This window comes from Osmerus eperlanus, chromosome 9 (genome assembly GCF_963692335.1).
Source record: "Osmerus eperlanus chromosome 9, fOsmEpe2.1, whole genome shotgun sequence".
Taxonomy (NCBI): domain Eukaryota; kingdom Metazoa; phylum Chordata; class Actinopteri; order Osmeriformes; family Osmeridae; genus Osmerus; species Osmerus eperlanus.
This window is the reverse complement of record NC_085026.1, coordinates 14357755-14363853: the sequence shown is the minus strand read 5'-3', so window position 1 is coordinate 14363853 and position 6099 is coordinate 14357755. Positions and strand designations below refer to the sequence as shown.

Below are 6099 nucleotides of genomic sequence, written 5' to 3'. Positions count from 1 at the left end.
TGCGATATCTTCCTTATTGCTCTAAATCAAACATGTTGGGAATGAGGTAGGGTGAGGAGCAGGAGAACCTGTTGTGTAGTTTCCATCAACTGACCATAAATTTGTTCATTAAGATTTGCCTCGCTCATTCAAGCCGGTGTACAAAATTACAGATTCTAACATCTGCTCTGTAATATAGTAAATAAATGATTTTGAGAAATTAAATTAAAACAAGTTGTGGTTTTACTCCATATTATTTTCAAATTGTGTTTATTTTTTTTTGCAGCTGTGATTTATTGTGAACTACTGTATTAATCAACATAGGTAATCATGTTCACAATCACCAAGACAAACACATTTTCTTTGAATTGCTCTTTTTATAAGCAATGCCACAAAAAGGTTTACAATTTGCCGATGGATCATCACCGATAACCAACCTATACACTTAGAGAAGAAAACAATTTTGAAACCTCGGAAGCAGTTACATATCTTCACGGTTGGTAAAGCAGGGGGTGCAGACAGGCTAACAGGCTGTACAAAAAAGATAAGTTGCTCATTTTCATGAGTGTTGTTTATTTTGTTCAGATTTGGGTTAAATGAAGCATTCAGGATTTCAACTGTAACTACGTGCAGTCTAGTCGACTGTGTTTTATGTAGGCTATGTAGTATTGATTTGGCCTACTTGGTCGTTTCACCTTCCCAATCACAAAGTTACGTAAGTCCGCCATCTGCTGGACAAATAACATCCGAAATAGGGTCGGTTAGAGGGCCAATAACACCACCTGGTGGTATCGGAGACAGGGCGAGCGAGCTTGTTACACGAACAGGCAGAGTCTACGTTATCGTAAGGAGGAGTCATCCGATATACGATGACAGTGGTAGTAAATTTATGACAGAGCAAAAAACCTGTTCATTAACTATCTTAGGAAGGCTAGCCAGCTGCCAAAATACAGTGGAATTGAATTAGGGGAATAAGGACAGTAGATGGTTTGTCCAAGTAATGCAGTTAAAGTTATATGCTTAAAAATGTTGTCTACCGGCTTCTTTGAGCAAATTCAATGTTTCATATGAAAGCCTGCGGCCCAATAAACAGCTGGTCATTTTACATCAGTAATTCCTCAAAAGAGGGTATTTATGTTATTTAGAAAATAATCTGTTGACCTGGAGATCTTTCTTCACAGCTACCTCTGCTTCCCGTGTCATGTCCTGCCCCTCCCCTCAGCCCCTCCCACCAGTCACCCTTCTCTCATGGGAAGCACCTCACAGCTCCAGCCAATCAGAGGCACTCTCCACCTCTCCATCACATCTTAGTTCCCAAGGCAACAGGGCCGTTCCTCTGAAAGGCGCAGCATCATCCTCAGCAGCCAACCAGCCAGCTAATGCTAGTGTTGCACTGGAAGAGGCTAACACCAAGCTAGCATCAGCTCCGCAGTGGGTCTTAACCCCTCCCCTCTCTCTCTCCCTCTCCCTCTCTCTCTCTCTCTCTCTGCACCCTCCACCGACGACCACTCAGGGAGGGAAGATGGAGTAGAGCAGAGGAGATATGGTAGGTGCTAAGCTTCCTTCTGCTTTCTGTTGCAGTTTCTTGTTGTGTTACAGCGTGTGTTTTCTCTGAACGGTAGATGCTGGCTTCATGCTGCTTGGCATGCTGAATTAACAGGCTGTTTGATGCTAATTCCATTAGAATGACGACAGAGGGGGAGAGGGCGAGCAAGAGGGAGAGGTGTAAAGGAACAAGAGATGGATACAGAGAGGACAGGCAGCAGAGAGGGAGGGAGAATGAGGGAGGGAGTGGAGGGAGAGAGACAGAGAGAGGTTGTCAGGAGAGGGAGCCCCTCTGTGCTTTTGTCAAAGGGGCCAAGGCTGCAGATTTGGGGGCTGCCAGACGCATACACAAACAGCCCAGCTGGCTGGGACAATAGCAGGACCTCCACCTCCGCGTCTCCAGCCATCTCCCCAGCAGGCTGTGGCCTGGATCCCTTTCCTCTGCCAGGGGGCTGGAGCCCGGGGGACTGCTGATGTTGTAGGATGGATAGGGAGAGGCATGTTATCTCTGTGTGATGTAAAGGTACACAAAGGTAGTTTCCCTTATGCAGTGCTGTCCCTGCATGGATGTTTACTTGTGCTCCTCTACTGTTTGTGTGTGTGTGTGTGAGTGTGTGCACGAGTGTGTGTAAGTGTGTGCCTTGAGTAAACCATCTTTAAGCATTCATACCCCAGGCCCTGTAGGACTCCCATCCCTGTATATTCCCTCCTCCCAGTACCACCAGAGAGGACTAGGACTGGCTGCTGATCCACAGGAGATAGGGAAGGAAGGAGAGACAGGGAGGGAAGGAGAGGGGAGGCAGGGAGGAAAGTCAGGGAGAAGAGGCAGGGAGGAGAGGCAGGGAGGAGTGTGGAGGCAGGAAGGAGAGGCAAGGAGGAGAGGGGAGGCAGGGAGGAGAGGGGAGGCAGGGAGGACACGCCTCGATAATGGAGATATCACTGTCTGGTCTGGTTTAGACCAACCGTAATCAGTCCAGCCCAGCCCCATTTAAACCAACCCTGCTTAACTTAGTTTGTGTAGCATCCAGCATCCAGCCTCTTGCTCGGCTATATCCATTTCAGGGAGGAGTCTGACAATGTGCTTTATTATGGCAGTGTGTGAGAAAGAGGGTGTCTTAGTGATGGAAAGAGAGAGGGGCTAAGTGTGTTAGTGATGGAAACAGAGAGAGAGAGAGAGCGAGGGAGGGAGGCAGGATGGGAAAGGGGTGAGGGTGGGGTCGGGGGCTAGCTCTTCTCCTCTCAGGGAGAGGCTGTTTATGGTTCAGGTTGATTGTTCAGCCTGATGTATATTGTACTATCACCTGTCTGTTTGGGTGGGAATCTGTCTGTGTGCATGCCAGCCAGCTGTTCCTTCAGGATGTTGCTATTGCTGCTTCCCTTTAATCTCTGTTTCTCAGGCTGTTAAAGGAACAGAGGAGAAGAGAGAAGAGGTAGCAGGGAGAAGAGGACGAGAGGAGAGAGAGCGAGCTAGAGAGATGAAAGGGAAAGGAGAACAAGATGAAAGAGGGAGGAGTAGTGGAGAGAAAGAGAGGGAAGAGAGGGAAGAGAGGGAAGAAGGGGAAAGGAGATGGTGTCAGATGTAACCAGCTGGTCCCCTGTGTGAATTTGTCCCTCCTCTTCCCTTTCTTCTCTCAAAGGTGATGGGAATCATGCTGGGAATATTTGTGTGTGTGTGAGAGAAGGGTAGGGGTAGGATGTTGTACACTGAGAGGCTGTTTACTTGCAAATCATAGATTCTATGTTGCTGTTGTTATTGTTGTCTTTAGCCTTTTTAAAGGAAACATAGAGTATTACAGCAACGTGTTCTTAAAGGTTAATTGAAAGCTTGGAGAAAGAGAGAGCAGTGATTAGATAAACACGTCTCGTATTGCTCCCAGACAGCTCATCACTGATGTTGCCAGCTGAGGCAACACTGTCTCCTAGAATCTCTCTGAATCTAAGATGGCCTCCAGCCATGCCAGAGCAGGCCAGCCAGTAGCCTGTCGCTGTGTCAGAGTCAGCCATTATCCCTCAGCAATGAATTATTGAACTTTGACTGGCTAACTGGCTGACTGACAGCTTTGGCACAAAACATTGTAATGTGTAATTGTGTGTGTCTAGATATGTGTTTGTCTGTGTGTGTGTACGTATGTTTGTCTATATGTGTGTGTTTGTCTGTAGTCTATGTGTGCATATGTGTGTCTGTGTATTTGAGTGTATCTGTCTGTCTGTGTGTGTGTGTGTGTTTGTCTGTTTGTCTACAGCAGCGATTCCCAACCTCTGGGCTGTGGCCCACTAGTGGTTGGTTAAGGTAATGCAGGTAGGCCACCAAACCAATGAAAAATAAAATATGAAAAATAAATGTCACTATATTTATATATACTGTTGGTAAATGAATATAAAAAATATATGTTGCCTTTAATTCATCATGGGCAAAACGCCAATTACCCCCCCCCCCCCCCCCCATTACGTCCGCATATTGCATAAGTCATGTCAACAACTGCCGGTGTTGTGCGATCAGATGCATGGCTTTCATGAGAGGCACCCCCTCGCGGGAGTGCGCGCGAACCACTCGGAATCAAAAAGTGGAATACAAGCCTGCCATGAAATGCACCCCCCTTTAATGTCTCTTTTGTATATACCAGCATCAAATTATTCTTACTGTACACTGAGGGGACTAATGAGTAACCAGAGTAAGTTTCAGGCATGTAACACCTTCCTAGTCAGAGTTAGCAGGGGGTGCATTTTGTGGCATGATGGAATACAAGCCTGCCATGAAATGCACCCCTCTCTAATGTCTGTTCTGTATATCCCAGCATCAAATGATTCTTACTGTACACTGAGGGGACTAGTTTGAGTAACCAGAGTAAGTTTCAGGCATGTAACACTTTCCTAGTCAGAGTTAGCAGGGGGTGCATTTTGTGGCAAGATGGAATACAACAAGCCTGCCATGAAATGCACCCCCTCTATTGTCTGTTCTGTTTATCCCAGCATCAAATGATTCTTACTGTACACTGAGGGGACTAGTATGAGTAACCAGAGTAAGTTTCAGGCATGTAACACCTTCCTAGTCAGAGTTAGGAGGGGGTGCATTTTGTGGCATGATGGAATACAAGCCTGCCATGAAATGCACCCCTCTCTAATGTCTGTTCTGTATATCCCAGCATCAAATTATTCTTACTGTACACTGAGGGGACTAGTTTGAGTAACCAGAGTAAGTTTCAGGCATGTAACACTTTCCTAGTCAGAGTTAGCAGGGGGTGCATTTCGTGGCAAGATGGAATACAACAAGCCTGCCATGAAATGCACCCCCTCTATTGTCTGTTATGTTTATCCCAGCATCAAATGATTCTTACTGTACACTGAGGGGACTAGTATGAGTAACCAGAGTAAGTTTCAGGCATGTAACACCTTCCTAGTCAGAGTTAGGAGGGGGTGCATTTTGTGGCATGATGGAATACAAGCCTGCCATGAAATGCACCCCTCTCTAATGTCTGTTCTGTATATCCCAGCATCAAATTATTCTTACTGTACACTGGGGGGACTAGTTTGAGTAACCAGAGTAAGTTTCAGGCATGTAACACTTTCCTAGTCAGAGTTAGCAGGGGGTGCATTTCGTGGCAAGATGGAATACAACAAGCCTGCCATGAAATGCACCCCCTCTATTGTCTGTTCTGTTTATCCCAGCATCAAATGATTCTTACTGTAAACTGAGGGGACTAGTTTGAGTGACCAGAGTAAGTTTCATGCATGTGACCCTTTCCTAGTCAGAGTTAGCAGGGGGTGCATTTCGTGGCAAGATGGAATACAACAAGCCTGCCATGAAATGCACCCCCTCTATTGTCTGTTCTGTTTATCCCAGCATCAAATGATTCTTAATGTACACTGAGGGGACTAGTATGAGTAACTAGAGTAAGTTTCAGGCATGTAACACCTTCCTAGTCAGAGTTAGCAGGGGGTGCATTTTGTGGCATGATGGAATACAAGCCTGCCATGAAATGCACCCCTCTCTAATGTCTGTTCTGTATACCCCAGCATCAAATGATTCTTACTGTACACTGAGGGGACTAGTTTGAGTAACCAGAGTAAGTTTCAGGCATGTAACACTTATTGCCAAATTGCTTGCTAGTCGTCATTGTTAACACATAAGGGGTCTGTCATATTTGTCCCCTACAGAGTTGGGTAAACGTAAAACTTTTTAAAGTATCCTAACTAATTACAGTTACTAGTTACATTCCTAGTTACTTGCCGTAGAGAGTAAGGCGTTAAGTTACTTTTGCGTTACGAAAAGTATTTTATTTTCTAAGACAATTCATCTTGGTAACTTTTATGCCCAGAAGGCACATTTAATGGGTTGACCTCAGCAATATCACATATTACTGAATATTCAGTGTCACTCGCATATAACATGATCAATCCTCATTATACAGCAAGACGGATCAAGGTAATAATCCACCATAATGAAAACCAATATTTGTATTAAGTTCTTGAATCAAGAAATTCTTTAATCAATAAATAATGTTGTAAAATGCCAGGCAGAAGTCTAGTAGTTAGCTAGCTCTACAATTTACCAGGGCTAGGTTTGAATCTAGGAGC

General features: G+C 45.1%; 1 protein-coding gene across 1 annotated transcript in view; it reads left to right on the top strand.

Moving 5' to 3' along the window:
- Positions 1-6099, top strand: part of nubpl (nucleotide binding protein-like) — a 143542-nt gene that overhangs the window by 35671 nt on the left and 101772 nt on the right. The gene's annotated exons all lie outside the window — the stretch shown is intronic.